The 18,611-nt window shown below is 42.5% G+C and overlaps 1 protein-coding gene across 4 annotated transcripts in view; it reads right to left on the bottom strand.

The window, feature by feature from the left end:
- AMOT (angiomotin) overlaps positions 1-16,756 on the bottom strand; it is a 74,321-nt gene extending 57,565 nt beyond the window's left edge. For 3 of the 4 annotated variants that reach the window (XR_009538527.1, XM_060138287.1, XM_060138290.1), the window contains exons 1-3: positions 16,364-16,756; positions 8,192-8,269; positions 1,656-1,804 (exon numbers count right to left, since the gene is read on the bottom strand). The gene's annotated coding sequence lies outside the window, so the exon portion shown is untranslated. The other variant, XM_060138289.1, reaches the window with a different exon arrangement.
- Positions 16,757-18,611: the final 1,855 nt, after the last annotated feature.

Genomic DNA, 18,611 nt, shown 5'->3' with positions numbered 1-18,611 from the left:
TTTTAGCCTGGGTTAAGTATTCAATCTTGACTTAACTCCTAAAAGCACTGGGGAAACGTGAAGCAGCCAAGTAGGGTGATCAGAGAGGGCAATTTGCCTAGGTCCTTACAAAGTTCATCTCTCTGTATTCTACTGAAATGAAAAATCCAACTCTTATGGTTGTGGCAGCGGGGGAAGGACCATGAGGGAAATTACCCCATAGGCAGGATCTGTAAAGCTATTCAGCATGTGGAGGGAGCTACAAAATGCCAAATAATAACTCAAATAAATACAAAGTGAAGAGAGCTTGGCTTGCACCAGATAGAAATGATCTCTGCTTGATGCAAATCTTTTTCTCTGATCTCATAAAACTCTGAAACATATCTTTTTAAAAAAATCCTTTTTGTATTGTCCATTTTGGATACTCCTTAGCTTAGTAAGAGAAGGGCTTGGGAGAATTGTTATTGACAAAGTTTCTCTTTCAGCCATCCAGAAATAGTCATTGAGAATTTGTTGTTGTTGTTGGGTAGGAGGAGCTTAAAGGGGAAGCCCTCTTTATTTGAAGTATGCCACTGACAGCATTTAGAAATTGAAAAACTAAAAGGTCATCCTTCTGGAAAGGATATGATTACCATATCCCTTCCCCCACCCCAATTCTTCTTAGGGAGATAATATGGGTTGAGTGAAATGGATATCAGTAGTAAAGACAACTTAAAACTCAAATTCTAATCATGCTATGGGTTTATAGGTTAACCTAAGCAATTGATTCCTCTTTTCTTGGCTTCTGTTTTCCCACCTGAAAAGTGGTAGTAGATGACCTCTCTCTTCTCTCTCTCTCTGCACGGCACAGTCTATGCAAATTCATTAGAGGCTCATAAAATCTTTGGACAGAATCTGTCATGTTAAGTCCTGCAATTCAATACTAATATTCAGTAGTGAAACTTTCACTTCAAGGATCTTAAGTAGTGTTGGAGAATGGACATGATGTCACACAAAAAGTCACAATGAGGTCAACCTAACCAGCCTCGGGTTCCTAGATGAGAACTTTGGAGTCCTGGCTCCCAGGCCCTGACTTCTATGATTTGAAATAGTCTCCAGTCTCTCTGGAAACATGACCCCTTTTCCTTTAGTCTTGCAGGGAGTGACCCAGAAGATGCGTGTGGTAGATGGAAAAAGGTCATCCCCCCTCCTTTTGCACTTCTTGCATGATTACTGCTACCTGGTTTCTAATTGTTCTATTGAGCAGTTTCACCCCACAGTTAACCTTCCAAAGGCCCCTTTTAAATCCCATTCATCATATTTTGGGGGGAAGTCCGCACCAAGGGGCTGAGCAACCTGCCCTTAAGTCCACTTTCCCTCTCTCGCAGTGACCCTCTGGGACTCCTGTACTTAAACTGTCAAATTGTGATTTTCTATTAGGCTGACAGGTATAACATATAAATTTCTGCTGGTGCCCGAAACTGGAAAGATGGCTAGAAAACTACTTCTCTTCTCTCCAAAAAATAGAAAAGGGAGCATGTATTGTTCAAACAAAATCACTTAGAAACCCTTCCTGAAAGGCAGGGAAATGCAGACTCTGAAGAGCACCACCCCCTCCCACCCCACACCCGCCCCGCCCTGCACACACCCGGGCTCGCACTCACACACCGGCACCCACTCACACCGATGGTCCATACCTATTTCTGCTTTCTTTTAGGCTTAAAGCCTTGCTCAGGATAGGGAATTCTTGCTTATGAGCAGCTCCAGAAACCGCAACGGCAGATTCCCTCTCCCCTAACACTCAGGTTCAGGGTAAGCGCCGCCAAGAGTCCAACCACTGGTCACTCTGAAATGGTCAGGAAGGGGAGGGAGGGAGAAATAAAAACGTCGTTTCTATTTTGCCACCAATGGCCAACAGTTAACCAAACCAGTCCTTCCAAGGGGATGACTTTACCCGCCGTGTGCTTGCCTTTTATGTGAGTGGCAGAGTCCATTTCCACAAGGACAAAAAGAAACCTCACTCTCCAGCGGCTGTGTTCAGGGGTTCGTCCAGTCTCCAGGGGATGGAAATGTTCAGGATTGCTCTGCTCTAGCCTCACAACCCCCAGGAGCAGCTGCTTCCATTCTGACTTGGAATGGCAGGTGACGACAAAAGCTATAACCACTGTCACCTTTTGGGTGCAACATTTAAACTGCTATCAGTAGCAGGAAAGGTAAGTGAGACTCACTGGCCCACATCCCAGAAGGGAAGGCAGTCATCAAAAGGTAGATTTGAGACAAAAAAAGAACACTCGGTGAAGCTCCTGATTTAACTGCAACAGCCTCAGGGGGGCAGAAGAAAACCCAAGCTTCTTTTCAACCAAGTCATTAAGTACTTCTTGCATCCTGGCTATTCCACACATTTTCCAGCCTTGTGCTAAACACAATGAGGGTTACAAAGGACGCACAACACATAGTTCCTGCCCTCACAGAGCTTACAATCTGATCAATGGCCCATCCATTCTTACTGGAGTAGCAAAAGTGATTGCCCTTCTCCACACATAGCAGCAACTCTTCTCCAAGAAGATGCCTCAACTTGCTTTCTCAGCACTTCCACTGCCCCAGTATCTCCACAAAAGGAAACTACTGGACTCACATTATAGAGACTAGATGCAAACACCCACCAGATATGGATCTGACATAGTCCTCATTTCGAATTACTCCTTTGACCCTCAGAAAAGCCCTGCAGGTCCAACCAAAATGGTTATGAAACTGAAGGGTTTGTGTTTAGGTGAGAGGCACATGTTCTACATTCCTATTTTCTTCCCTGGCCTAGCCATGACTCACTCATATCATTTAAAGGAAAGCCTTTAATCCACACCAGGGACACCATTTGAGGAGCAAAGCAATGCAAAGGAAGCACACAAGCATCCCTGTATTTTGGGAGCATGTCCAAAACATCCAAGTTTAAAAAAAAAATCCACAAAACCACACAGTGATTAATTTAACATTATTTCCTTGCAATGTTGCCAAAAATAAAATGAACAGATATACAGTGAACAAACATGGAAATTTGTCTTTCCATCTTGTTTCGGTCCAACGTATAATCACAAGCAAAAGCAAAATCACCTCCAATATGCAAGGTAATTATTTTTGGGTGTCTCCCCTAATTTCAAAACAGAGGAACAACTTCTAATTGGAATCAAAGCTGGGCTATTAACAGAGCTATGGTAAATAACCGCTGTGCTTCTATTGTCCAATTTTGAACAAAACAGTTGTCTTTTTTTTTTCTTCAACTGAAACACGCAGAAAACAGCCCAAGGCTTTTAAACTTGAGCCCCTGGTGAGAAACCACTACAATTCTTTTCCAGTACTATTTAGATTCTTCATGCTGATTTTGACTGGCTTGCTCCTGGCACCCAGCTCCTCACCAAGAAAACTTTACATATCCCAAATCTTACTCTCTTCCTTTAATTTTGTCCCCTCTCCTCCATATCCTTTTCAAAACCCAAACCACTTTATGTCAACCGGACACAGATTGTCCCTCCCCACCACCCCGCCCCCTGGCCTTTTTTGTTTCTGTTTAAAAGAGGAAAAGAAATCCGTCTAAGAAAAAAGCTTTGCTGATTCCTCCCCAGTTTACTGATTTTTTTTCCTTAAAGAACTTATGTTCATCTACATGATAAGAGTCACATAAGAAGGGGAACACTACTCCATTTATTTATTAGAGAAAGGAAAGGAAAAGATTCCTTGTCTCATGCGCAAGAATTAAAATAGTTATGAACTCTGCAACCTTTAATCTGCCCACAGCTTTAATCATGCCACTGCCAGGGGTCTGACATCATCTTCAATCAATAAAATAACCTTGTTTCCCCTGGACAAACAGACTGTCCCTGAGGATACTTGATAGGGGAAGAAAGGATATCCATGGTTCTCTCTTTAAAAATGCAATTGGAATCTATATATTCAACTCTTTTGTAACAACAACAGGGCAGCGAGGCCAAGCTAAATTCTTACTCCATTTGCAGTCATCGGCCACTCCCAGTATACCTGAGGGGCCGAGCCAAAATGAAACACATTAGCCAGAGCCCAGATATTTCCCAAGCCAAGACCCAGAAAATCAACATTACAAGGTGGGCAGGGCAGACCGAATTCCTACCCTTCAATTAATTTTGAAATCTGCCTATAAGATCTTCTTTCTATCCCTTCTACCTCCTCCTCCTATTCTGCCCCCACCCCTCACTCCACCAACCAGGATAAAGAATCTAAGTCTAGGAAACCTGTTTCTCTGCTAAATCTTGGTCAACTTGTTTCATACCATTTTACTTCCAGCTAAATGGAAAGAAGCCAGTTCAAAGTTTTCCCTATACCTACGTGCACGTATTTGTGCATAAAACACACACACAGCCTCTACCCACCCACACACACCCACACACACCCACACTCACACACAACCTCCCACACAAAGATGCAAAACAGCCCACTGAATTCTCTCATGTCCTCTCATGTTGGTCCATATTGTGGCCTGAAGTGTCCTAGAGAACTGCTTTCCCAAGAGTCTTGCAATGCAAGATACTAATTGCTTCCTTTGGGAGGTAAGAAACAATGGTCCCTTTGCAGGTTATCCCTAAACTTTCACTGGGTAATGGGCAGGCAGTATAAATACCATGGTTAAAAGCCTGGGTCTAGAGTCACACTGCCCAAGTCCGAATCCTGTATCTATGACTTACTAACTGACTTCATACATGTCTCTTGATCTCCCTAAGTCTCAATTTCATCATCTGCAAAATAGGGCTAACGGTGCTCATACCTCAAAGGGTTGTTATAAAGATTAAGGGAAGTAATCTATGTAAAGTGCTAAGCTCAGAGCCTGGTACATAGTAAAGGCTCAATAAATATTATCTATGAATATTATTTTTTCAAAGGGGTCTTTTTCTAGAAGGGTACAGCAATTTTATGAAGTAAGGGTTTTTTCTTTTAAATCCTTTATTTGCAGCTCAGTCTTTTGTGCAGGTGTCCTTAGATAAGTGAAGGCTAGAAGTAGAAAGACTCTTGGGAGACCATCTAGTGCTTCAACCCTCTCTTTCTATAGATGAAGCTGCTAGAGCTTAAAAGTGGTCAGAGCCAGGACCAGAGTGCAGGTTTTATTACTTCTAGGGTAATAGCACTTCCACTACAATATATTATCTAGCATATTAGCTCGTACATAGAAGATGCTTAATAAATATTAATTAAATTGAATTGACTCTGGTTTTAACAGATTATAAACCTGGCTTAATGCTACCTTCAATTTTCCAATTCGATTGTAAGTAAAATGTTAAAGGCAGGAGGGAAAATTCAAAAATGTAAGAGGAAGGCGTTTAGCCAGAAGTATGGCAGAAGGACCCTGCAAAATCTCTCCTCTTTAGGCTACGATATGCAGGTAGGTTGGAGAGCAACAGGAATCTCCACTGATCAATGTTTCCAGGACCCTGTTCTAGGTCTTGTCAACATCATACCAACTTGGCACTTGTTGTTATTTAAGTTCAGCGCTAGCTTAAGAACAGGCTTTGAGTTGGCCCCACCTCTTTGCTCCTATCTCTACTTCTATCTAGATTAGGTTGGAAAATTATTTTAAGAACCACAGTAAGTCCTTGGCATTTCCAAATCTTGGACCAGTGTCAGTTATCTGTTTCACAGATGATAACTCAAGGCGTGGTCAATTTGGTAGTTTTACTCTTCTGAACTCTAAAACAATTAGCTTGAACATGGTAATAGGCAACAAAGGTGATTAACCCTAAAGTGTACATGAGCAGTGAAACACTGAGTAACAAGGAGAATCCTGTTGCCACCACCCCTCCACCTCCCTCCACGCACACCCATTCCAAGGGAGGAACAGATCACACCATAATGTCCTATTTCTTCTTGCCTCAGAAAAAGTATAAACAGTCCATGAAATCAGATTGAGCATAAACCAAGAAAAGTTTAAGAATATACCTACGAGCTGCCTGCTTTACCAATCTCCTGTCTTCACTGGCATACTACCCACTTTTATTTTTACTTTATTCTACAAGTAATATAAGCACAACATGCAAATATTGAGAACAAAGAGAAAAAACCCCACTCATAATCCCAGCACCTCAACCCAAGCATTGTTAGCATTATAGAATATTTCCTTTAGTTTTTTCCTATGTGTTTTTGTATTTTTACAAAGCAGTGGAATATTAATGTACATATCATTTTGGGTCCTACATTTCACTTAGTCATCAGCACTTTCTCCATGCTGTGGCACAGACTTCTTAACAAACATTGTGTGTAACAGTCCATTAAACCAGTGTATCAAGATTCACCGACCCATTCTCCAATTATTAAGAGATTTAAATTGCTTTTCATTTTCTGCTAGTCTAAATCATGTTACAAAAACATCTTTGTGATTTAGCCTTTTTTTCAATATTTTGGATTGTTTCCTAATGATAGTATCCCGGAAGTGAAATTAATGGGTCAAGTAACATGAATGTTTTCAGACAACCCACTAAAAAAATAAATAAATAAAACTAACAAAACGCCAAAGCCCCATGAAATCTCTCCACTTAATGAAAAGTTCTCCTGCTCCCATTTTTCCACCAGGGCAGAGCAGGACTCCTGGGAGGGAAAGAAGCCAAGAGGAGCAGTGTAGTATCCCAGTGGCTTGCGAAATGGCAGAGTGGAATGTGGGCTCCCCTGTGAATCCAGCTTGCATGCACTTGCCCCAAATTGCCACCCAGCCAAGAAGCTAATTAGCAAAAGCATCAGGTGGGTGAGAACAGGTTCATGGCCAGTAATGGCTGATATCATGTTTCATTTTTGCCCTTGGAAAGATCTGACAGTCAGCTCAAAGACATTCAGTTCTAGTGACCCAATGTGCTACATTCTGAGACTGCAATCTGTTAATTTTCAGAACCAATCTTCAATATATTTTAAAGGGTATTTTGCTGTATAGAACTAAGCATACATGACCCATGAGCCTGTGTGTGTACCTCTATTTTCAACCACGGTTAAAGAGGCACATTTAAGGTCAGCCTTGTTTAATATTATATGACTAAGTGGCACCTGTCTTACATGGTCAATGTGTTATAGACAGAGGTTTATTTGCAGATCCGACCATAAAAGTCATCCAGTCCTAAGGCAGGGGAGGCAACTGGCCAGAGATGCCCCTGGCTTAGCAAGAGCAGACACAACAAGCATTTCTTTCCTGGGCTGCTTTGTCAGAACTCTCAGAAGAGGGCAGTTCCGCTCTCCACCTTCTCCTTGAAGACTTTTCCCTAGTCCTTCTCCATCTTCCCCCTGCCCCCAGCTCTGCTCAATATGGAAATTTAATTCTCTCTTCTCAGTCTTCCTACTGGACTTTGGACACACATCTCTATCACAACATTTATCACCATATTTTCCACAAACTTTATTGAGCACTTACTATAGCCAAGTACTGTATAGGCCCTAGGATGGATAAAAAAGAGAAATAAAACAGGGTCCTGTCCTCAAGGAGCTCCCAGTCAAGCAGAGGGGTCACAATCCAATGGGAAACCAGAGGTACGAGCAGATAGCTCAGGCAATGCAGAGGACCCTGCAAAAAAACTCTGGGCCACCTGAACAAAACTTCCTAGAGGAAAAAACTCATGAACTGAGTAGGAGACATAGAATCTGATAACCAATGTTGGGGAAGCTGAAAAGGGAGGAGTCAAAGATAGGTTGATATACATCTTTGGGAGTTATTAGCATATGGATAACAGCTAAGGTCAAAGAGTGGGCTGGATCATATAGAGTAGGAGCAGAACAGAACCAAGGATGAAGCTCAGGATAGACGCCTGAAAAAAGTGATCATTCAAGGGTCAGGTACTTTGCTAATGTGGGAGTGAGAGAGAAATTCCTTTATTTACACTGCACGGTTTTTCCCCCACATACCTTCAATCTAGACCTTGTAGTACACCGCTCCAGGGACAGAAGTCCCCAGTTACAATGCAGAGAGAAAAAATGAAGTTAATTCTTGTCTTTTATGCTTCTAAGTACCCAGGTAGAAATCATTATAATAGGCTGAGCCAGAAATGGAAGTTGCAATCTTAGAGGGCATGGACTGGGTGCATGATTTTCCTCTGTATCATTCCCAACACCTAAAATATCAACTGGTACATAAAGCATGTTTAATAATTGCCTATAACTTTCCAAAGACTTTGCTAGAGGCAACAGAAAGAGAAGAAAAGGAATGAAAGACACAGAATAGCAATAACAATAATACTCTTACCTTAAGTTTCTCAGCCTTTCTTCTAAGGAGACAAGAGCTCTTTCACTTCTGTTATCTTATTTGTCCTTCTCTGCAGCTCTGTGAGGAAATAAAGGCCGATGTGATTAATTCCATTTTACAACCAGAGAAGCTTAAGTCCAGGACAGATAGCTCATGATAATTAATTTGACCAAGGTTTCACTGTGGCTTACTGGTGAGGCCAGGATCAGAACCCAGGTCTTGTGACTTGCTGCCCTGTGCTGGGTTACTAGACACAAACTTCTACAGAGCTGACTCTCCAATTATTAAGAGGACAGTTCACAGGAGAAATTCATTAGGAAAGCAAATTCCCTAGGGACTCCAACAGTCTCTCGAGCAAGCCAGTGCACTGCACCTGTAAGAAAATATCTAAGACATTTCCCCATACCAACACTAGAACGGCTGGATGTAATCGTTCACAGTCGTGCTCCACTAACATAATTGGGAGCTCCCCGTTTTGTTGTACCCCTTTTGAAGGGAGCTCCATCTGCCTTCAGTCTGGTTTTTGTGTCTGCGTGGGGCTCAGGTGCTGATTGCAGGTGTGGCATCCAGCAGGTGCATGGACAGAAGCCAGCATTTCATATCTTCATACCAAAGGGCCTGAGTCACTCCCCAAAGGCAGCTGCCCCTCCTCCCTCTGACTTGCAAGCCCCAGGAGCCTGTCTTGACTGAGTTGCCACTGCAAAACTAAATCTAGACCCTCACTTCTCAGGAAGGGGTAGGGTGAAATCAGTTAAACTACAAATTAGGTAACTCAGCCAACGCCCCCACTTACTCTCCAGACCTAGTGCAGACATATGCCGCAGGCATAACATCAGGGAATATATGTACAGAATGACTGTCCCTTACTAGTTATGGGAGAAAGGAAGACTACAGCAGACCCATATTACATATTTAGCTACAGAGCACTTATTCTATTGCAAATGGCCTTGAACCCTCAGGAGCAAGTATTCATTTCCCTAAATAAGATGGAGTACAGTAGAAAGAACATGCTAGAAATCCTGCACTCCAGTTCCCATCATAACCACTCTCCTTCAGGCTGCCAAGGGAGAACTACTCAGTGTAGTCACAAAAAGTACCAGGACAGAAAAGTCATCACGTTGTCCTAATGGAAGCCTAACTGAGAGCCCGAGGCAGACAGAATGTTCTAGGGGGTAAAGGGGGGGGGTGGTCATCAAATTTTTCTTAGCTCCAAAAATTTTTGTTTTAAAAAGAAAGCAGGGGCTTCCCTGGTGGCTCAGTGGTTAAGAATCCCCCTGCCCATGCAGGGGACAAGGGTTCGATCCCTGGTCCCGGAAGATCCCACATGCCACGGAGCAACCAAGCCCGTGAGCCACAACTACTGAAGCCTGCACACCTAGAGCCCATGCTCTGCAGCGAGAAACCACCGCAATGAGAAGCCTGTGCACCACAACGAAGAGTAGCCCCTGCTCGCTGCAACTAGACGAAGCCCACGAGCAGCAACAAAGACCCAACGTAGCCAAAATTAATTAATTAATTAATAATAAATTTATTTTTTAAAAAAGCAATTTGCCTCCACCAAACACACACACACACACACACACACACACACACACACACACCCCGAAGAGAAACTAATTGTAGGAGGAAAAAAACCCCAAATGTTATTTTAATAGAATGGTTTATTGTCATTTGTCATATTTCTTCAATTCATATGGGAAACTCAAATTAACAAGCTTTGGTTTACAGCCCATGATCCAGAAAGTAAAACTAGCTACTAAACTAAAATGTGATCACTGTATATAAACAGAGTGAAAGAAAAATCTGAACTGAAAACCTAAATGTAATAAAGAGGAGATTAGATTTCTTCAAAATAGGCAATCTAAATAATTTTCCCCATCTGTGATTTTTATCTTAGTTTGCTATCACATGGAAAAGAATGTCATTAATTCAATGCAAATCCATGCCCCTTGAAAACAACCAAAATGAGTAAGTGATGTACTAATTAGCTTCCTAATGGGGAAGGTTTTAATTGAACCATTCTATAACAACCTTCATCAAAATTTCCAGGGCAACTTCATAAAAGGATGTCAAACCTGGCCCATATTTTTATCCCCTTAAAAATAATTCTCAATGCACAGAAACACGGAAAGCTTATTTCTCTTCAATGCTGTTAACACTCAGGCCACTACATTTTCTGATGTCAGCAATCTCCTTCCCACAAATATTCCAAGTATGCACCACCGTCATTCTCCTTTCAATTATGTGGTTTCTCTGCTCCTTTACTGATTGAGTCCAGGCCTCTCGGATAATGAGAAGCATGTGCAGGGAAAATATGCTCTTAAAAAACACATACATCAGTTTCATCTGCATTATGAAAGGGGGGGGGATCATTTGTCCATATCAAAAGGATCAAAATGTGAAGTTTGCTATGGGATATATAAAGGAAAAAAAAAAGATCAGCATCAATGCCTAAAGTTGGGGGGCAGTTATTGTGATCTGAAGCAACACCAAAAAGAATAAAGAGGACTCCCCCAATCCACCCTTTCTAGCTTGGCCACATTTATACTTAATGTTATCTTAATGTTGCTTTGGGGGGTATTTAAGTTCTGACATACACATGGAAATGAGCCACGAATTGTACAGCAAGCATAAATATTCCATCATTAATAAAAACCAGCTGTGTATAAAACACTACAATGGCTGGGTTTCAGTTACTGGCTATCATCAGTATGTGTCACAAGCAAATGTTACTCAAAACTTTCCCCCTTAAAACGCACACACACACACACACACACACACACACACACAGATACATGCAGAATTTTTTTTTTTTTACTCTTTTTAATCTTTTGGAAGAGCTTTGAAGAACTCACTGATCTCTATGGCACATACCAACTAATGTCTCTTTTTGAAGCTATTTTTCATCACCCCAGCAGATGCTAGAGTCCTCTTATTAGAACTTCAACTTACCACACAGAATGACAATGCTTAATTTTTTATAAAAGCCAAGAGGGTCAATAATACAAATGTTGGGACAATCAATTATAGTCAGTAAGGGATTTGAGGCACCAAAGGGCACTGTATAAGAGAGCAAAGCTCATTAAAGTGAACACCTGCTCAGAACCCTATAATAAGCCTGCTCCGCCATCGTGCAGACACCTTTCATCCAATGACCTCAAAGCATGTGCCTAATATGAAGCATGCCTAAACACCTCTGTGAAATATTAATATCCTTGCTTCCCAGAAGGGTAACTGAAGCTCAGAGCATCTAATTCATTTACCCTTGGTCACGTGGCAAGTCAGAAAGGGTTGGGCAGAGAAACCCAGAGCCTGGCTTCAAGTCATGCAGTCTAATGATATTTCATGGAGTTGGGACAATAGTGAAAGTGACTTAACAAATGTCAAGGGCAGCCTATACAGTTAAAAAAAAGTAGATTTTCAAAAAACACCTTAGGAGATGTTAGCAAATATATCCATCTGCATTTTCCCCATGTACACATATCATAAAAAATGTTCCTGTGCTTAACTTGATACTTTCTAAGTACTAAAACCCATACTTTACTTTCCTATTCTGGCTAATGAAATTTAATCTAATTTATGAAGAGCCATTGGTTTCCAGGAGTGAGTCCATCCAAAATTGGAGATCATATGTATACTATACCTTCATTATCAAAGGAAAATTAAAGGACCGTGTAACTGAACTTTCATTATATGGTAAAGCCTCAAACGAAGAACCTCTTATGTGTGGGTCATCCTGCTACACCTACATGTCTTTTATTTAATTATCTAAAGCCCTTAGTTTCCTTACTATTATTTATTCTAATTTAAACATATTATTTTCAAAGCTATTAAAAATTTTTGTGCTTTCCCGCTTTTCCCTTCTCATTCGGGAGACTTCATAGTCTACCCAAATTTGTACTCTCTTGATGGGATATCATGATACAGTGATTTAAGAATCATTGCTAATGATTTAGACAAAGTAAACAGTGAATCCTAGTTCTCTTTCTGCTTAAAAAGAGTGGAGGAAGGGTAATGAGGTCAAGGGAGTAGCATTAAAAGCCTTGCTACATACATGAACACCCTAAATTACAGAAATGGTTTAGGGATTACTTACTAAATCTGTTAGTTTCTTCTGGCATTGGAGGAATAAGCGTGTGTGATTCCTCATATGTACTCAGTCAGGTTCTGACTTCATTCCTCTACATAGGTTTACAAAGCTAAGTCTTAGGTGAGCTCTTTTTAAAATTTAAAAGCAGCATTGTACATTTCTATGACCTTCACTCTGTAAAATTCATACAAGTACAGAAACAAGGACTTGAAAGGAACTAGATAAAATGAACACAGGTGATCTGTTAGGATGATGGGATTCTTGATGAAGTTTTGGGCAGGGTCTTAGCTTTTTGATTTGATATGTTGTTAAAATACAAAATACAATGCATTTATATTGATATATTGATTATTGATATCTCCTTAGAGTTTTTTTTGGTTTTTTGTGGGGTTTTTTTTACATCCAGGTGACTACATGATTGTACTTCTAACAACCGTTACACCTCATTCTAGTAGGAATCATTCACATTCACACCAGAAATGGAGGCCTAAGAAGAGAACCATAAGCTTTTGATAACTGGTTCTCAAAATCACCCTGTCCAACCTCCCACAATTTACAGAGGAGGAAACTTGCTAAGGGTGGTAAACTGATTTAGAGTTGGGCCCAGAGCCAAGCCCCTCTCACCAATAGGCTCACTAGGAAAGCTTATTGTGGATTCTTTGATTAAAAATGGCATCAGTTGCTATTATTTTCGACAGCCTTGCTAGATACATGAACAGAATCCCAGAAAAAAATTTCTGGATCCTTGGATTATTCAAATACAACAACTAGAATTTAAATCTTTTACCTACATAGGATAGAGTCCCATCCTTAGACTTACCAAAATCCATGAAGTCTGATATATTTCCAGAAAATCATACTAGCTCTCTTCTACAAGTAGATGTAGGCTGGGGCTAAACGTGGCCAGCATTATTACAAGCCAGAATGATTTAGACAATTAACTCCATGCCATGTAACTAAAAGATTTCAAAGGCCAAATAACGGCCTCACTTAATTCAAGAAATAATCATTACAACAAAATTCTAATGCCTTCCTTTATGCAATAAATATGTTTCTGAGCAGTCTCAGTTATAGTGAATTTTTATATATCAAGGCACTAGTTCAAAGGCACTAACTAGGAAAGCTATTTCTTTCAAAGAAAACTGTAGTGGATTCTTTTATAAAGCAAATGACCTCCTATTTTCCTGCTTTTTCCTTTTTTCTAGTTCAGATTTTGTGTGTTGTGTGTGGAAGGGGAGACATCCCTCCTTTCTCTGTTTTAAAAGGGGTCAGAAGCCCACCACAGAGGAGAGTAAAGCAGTATGGGCAGCTTGTTTAATGCCCCCTTAGTTCCTGAGACCAAATTCTAACCTTTGACTTGGGGGTGGGACCCTAGATTTTGGACCAAAGTCCACAAAAGGCAGCAAGAAACGAAGAAGTAAGCAAGACTAAAGACAACACATCATAGTAAACCACCAACGAAAATTCCTGGGGACAGGAAATCAATGGAGCACAATTCTAAACAAATTGGTTTAGTCCCAAGCTAATTAACTTGTCAAGCAGATCTCCAAACCCACTCAATCCATGGGGGAAAGAGGTGATGTAATAGGAGATTTGGGAACATTTACCCATTTACCATCCTAAAAGGCTCAGCCACGACCACACACACCTCTCTCCACTCCTTTCAGTGGGTTTAAGCTGGGCTTAATGGGTGCAAAGGACAATTTCTTCCAGACAGTCCCTAAGAATAGACTGTTCTCATGCATTCCAAATGCTCAGTCTCCATGGAGGAGGCTACCTGGTCACAAACATTTCTCAAGAAGGAATATATCCTCAACACTTCCTCATTGGTAACACCCCCTCACCCCAACAAAACAAAATTTCTAACCATCCTGAGAACTTTGGGGCGCTTTTGGGGGGAGAAAGGAAAAGAAACCTTAAGAGGAAAGTAGAAGAATGTGAGAAACTCCTCTTGTCTCCAAATGGAAAAAAGCCCTTAAAAAGTTGGATCAGAGGAAGAAAGGGGGATGGGGGAGAAGGGCTGCTTAATTACAAAGACACCCTTTTAAAGAAGGCACAGGCCCTGGGAGAGGGCTCTTAGGAGAGGCACAGAAGCAGATGTACCCACTTAGAATTCTGGCACTCAGTGGGACCTCAAGGTCATAGCATCCATCCCTCTGCTTTTTGAATAAACTGTTCTTAAGGCATTCTAGAAAGAGACTGATTCGTTCTTTACAAAACTTCAGAAAAAGCAACTCCACAAAACGCCTTACTAATGCATTAGTCTAATAAATCCTACTTCATAAACCAGAAATGAGATTTCAATTTCCAAATCCAAAACAGTATTGAATGTGAATTTTTAAATTCCCTTCTAAAATCTTTTAAATAGGTAAACAGATCCACAACTTTCACGTAAAAGTTACTCTACATATAAGCATGGTCAGAGGTTTACTTCATATCTAGACTATGAAGTAAGAAAAAACACTTTCAATTTTACGGAGCCATAGACTTTTCCAAAGAAAGAAGTATCTTAAAATGAAGTATGATGTAGTGCCAGAAAGTGTCTGTAAATGACACCGGATAAACCCATACAGAATAGCTGGAACCTGAGTTATCATCTGTAAATAGATGCAACTACTCTACAACCACCTGGCTATTAAAATGTCCCAGGCCAGTTATAAAATATAGTTTGGTCAGGCCAACTTTTCCTTTCCAGCTGATCTGAAATATGATAGCCTTTAAAATTGTCACCCTGTAGCGTTCCTTCTCTCCTTCCTGCTTTCTCTTCCCCCATTAAAACCAACTAATGAACTTAGGTAAAAATATAAGTAAATAATTTGTTCCCAAATAAGCAATGTGTTGGGGACATCTTTGTAACTGGTTTTTGAACACCACCATTCTTATAAGTTTGCCACACTTGCTCAATTGGAGGTAGGTGGGAGATGGGTGAAGATTTATCCCACAGCCAAAATGGTATTTCAAACTGTTCTTAGCTAGTAAATGAGGGTGCTGAAAGGTCTAACTGGGAAAGCTTCACAAAGACTGTCCTAAGAAAGGACTTTTCACAAAGCCTAGTTCAAGGAGACTTACATACACTTAGCCCTCCATTATTGAAGATTATGGTGACTAATTATCTTCCTCTCTGAATGGGAGAAGAGGGTTACATTTTTAAAAGATTTAATCTGCCTCCCGACTTCCACTCTTCATGGGGATGGGGGAGGACAGGGAGGATGAAGGAAAACTAAATTAGATACTTGATACACAAGGTGTCAGAAAATTCTAAAATACATGCTAGAGATTGGAAATGCCGTTTTTCACAAACTGCCCTTTCCTCTCTCATTTAATTGTATTTAGTCCCTTGCTGCAAATTACTATTGATATTATATTATTATTAGTGGCAATTTACCAGGGATTGCTCAGTCTACAGAGACTGTACTTTCCCTCTCACTTTTCCTTCTCTTCATTTGCATATACTGATAAGTCCATCTTGCTGTTGAAGTACCTACGTACAGTGACCCAGGCTTGGGACCCTCAACACACCTGCATGATCAGGCAAAACTAGTTACTAACATCCATAAAGCAAATAAGGGGCAACCCTCTCCTCACGACCACACACACACATATACCTAAAAGAGTGTCGCACTGCAGATCACTCCAGGCTAAGGCTTCAAGAATTCACAGCCCCTGGCGGAGGGGAGTGTGAGCCCCCACCCCAACCCCAAGCATTAGGAGTAACGCATCTAACAATCTGAGATAAGCGCGTACATTCCAGATGAGCTAAACGTAGCTCAAGTTTCCTTTGGTCTTTAATTCCTTTTGTGCTTAATGACCTAGAGACCTACAAGGACCCCAGGAGGCAAGAAAGTAAAAGTACCATCTAGTAGTGGTACCCATTAGCATCTCTGTAGGACGCGGAAAGTGCGCAGACTCTTTAACCTATTTAACTTGCTGCACATCCCGGAAAACTCTCGGCCAGCAAAGTAGAACACAGGCATCCCCACACGCATCTAGATTGACTCACTCACGCGGAGGTTACGATCAAGTTCATGCCACCATGGATTCCTGCCCCAGTTCCCCGCGAAAAGTAACCACGCGTCTCCTACCCCTGAAGGCAACGAAGACAAGGTGACGACTCTGCTCGCTCAAGTGGCTTCGGTCCCGGGCCAGAGGCCAGGGATAGGCAGGAGGGAAGCCCCAACTCCCGGCTGCTTCCCTCCTCGCTGCTCCGTCCGGGCTCTCCTTGGTGGCAGTGCACAGGCAGGATACCGGGCCGGAGGGTGGAGCAGCGGATGGTCCGAGGCGAGACAGACTGGAGGTGGGGGTGGAGGGGGCTGTGAGAACTAAGAGAAGATGAGGCGAAAGGGAGCGGAGATGGAGGAATAAATCAGGGGGTCTACCAGCTTAGGCAGCCAGAAAGCTCCTCGGAAGGAAGGGGCGTGACTGCGATGAAGGCAGCTCCTGGGCAAAGGATTGGAGGTAGGGGAAGGGGGACGAACGGGTGGCTTTTCTTCTTGCGGTGAGCGGCTAGGACCGCCCAGGAGCCGGGGGGCGGTGGATTAGGGAGTGGGGCGGAGTAGAGGGCGGGGAAAGAAGGGAGGGAGTCGGCCTGTACCCTCGGGGCGGGGTGGGGGGGTGGGGGGCGGAAGAGAGGCGGGGCTAGGGGGCGGGGAAGTTCAAACAATTGATCGGCGCGGTCCTGCCACTCCGGCGAAAGTTGGGGTGGGGGGCCCTCACTCTGGTTCTCCCACTAAAGTGGCATGACTCGGTTACAGTAGCCCTGAGAGTCTAAGCAAGGACTGGCTGGGAGGAACGAAAGGGTTTTGCAAAGCCTCCAATAATAGTGTACGGCAACAGCGGAGCGGAGTCGCGTGGGAGAGCTAGTGCAGCTCCCCGCCCCACAGCGGGAGGAAGAAAAACAAATAATAGAAATGCTGAAAAGCAGCTTCTTGCAAAGGTTGCTTAAAATAATTCAGGAAGGAGCAGCGATCCTTGGTTTTCCTTCCCCTCTTGCTTCCTATGACCAGCAGGCCCCCACCCAAGTCGCAACTCGGCGAGACACCCTCCTTTCTTCCTCCACTCCCTCTAGCCACCCCCTTCCTCCCCCGCGCCACCCTGCGTCCCGGCCCCCCTCCAGTTGGCAGGCCGCGCTGGCGGCAGGGGTGGCGTGGGCGGAGCTCTGCCAAGCCTCCGCCTCTGGGGCGGACTGAGGGCCGGCCTGGGCGGAGCCGGCCCAAGGAGTAAATCCCGCCCACCATTCTTTGGCAGCTATCGGTTGGCGAATCCTGGCCTAGGGTTCCTGTGCGATTGGTTACTCGCGTCGTCGATCCGATTCTTTTGTTCCACCCGCCCTCAAAATTAATAAAACTAAACAAGAGGCCATTGTCTAGCTCTCGGTTCTCCCCCAGCTACTGCTGAGAAAAGAAAGATGAGACGCTTGGTTTCTCAGTCTCCTAAGAGAATGCGGCAGTGTGTCGGCCGGCTCTAGTACACCTTTATGGCACTGCCCGGCCCTCTGGGAACAGGTAACTTTTCTCCCCCCTTAATTCATTAGGCCAAGAGGGGGGGAAAGTATGAGAAGTGTCAATGTGGTGTTCACATTTCCCGGCTGCGAAAAAATTGATATTGCTTGAAGAACACAGAGGGTTGAGAACAGCCTCCTGGGACACTGAAAATCAACCATTTTACAACCGGGAAACGAAAGCACAAAGAAATAGGATAAGATGGAATTTGGAACTAAAGGAAGAACTCGTTTCAGACTCAAGCACTTACCAGCTAGTTGTGCGATTTTCGTTAAGTCCCTTAACTTCTCTGAGGCTTCATTTTCCTATCTGTAAATAAAGGCTATAAAACATATCCTATTAACTTACTGGCACTGGTATATGAAAATAAAATGAATTGTGTGTGAAAACTCTGTAAACCACAAAGCACTCCACATGTGTATGTGTTCCTACTTGTGTCTGTCACATGGTGGAGATTCTCACATGTGTTTGGGAATCAAATATTCTGCTCATCTGTTTTAAGCATTCGTAGCCAAGGTGTGTAGGTTTTGTGGCTTTATTTTAAAAAGTCAACTCTTTTCCTACACTTTGTAGCTCCCTGAAGTTAGAATAATAAATTACTCCTTTTCTATCCAGGGTAGGTGAGATTTCTTCTTTAAACTGTTCTGCAGTGGTGCCACGACCTAAGTCTATTGTGGTGCTGGTACTGAAAGAGGAAATCATACTGTGTATCTCTGAAGAGAACTTAAGAAAACAAATATGAGGGAACATTTACCATGGAAACCACCATTCTCTACAGATCCGTATTTCCTAGAAAACACTACAAGGAGGAAGCGAGTCTGTATGTAAGGCC

This window comes from Lagenorhynchus albirostris, chromosome X, assembly GCF_949774975.1.
Source record: "Lagenorhynchus albirostris chromosome X, mLagAlb1.1, whole genome shotgun sequence".
Classification (NCBI taxonomy): Eukaryota; Metazoa; Chordata; class Mammalia; order Artiodactyla; family Delphinidae; genus Lagenorhynchus; species Lagenorhynchus albirostris.
This window is presented reverse-complemented; position numbering and strand designations above follow the sequence as displayed.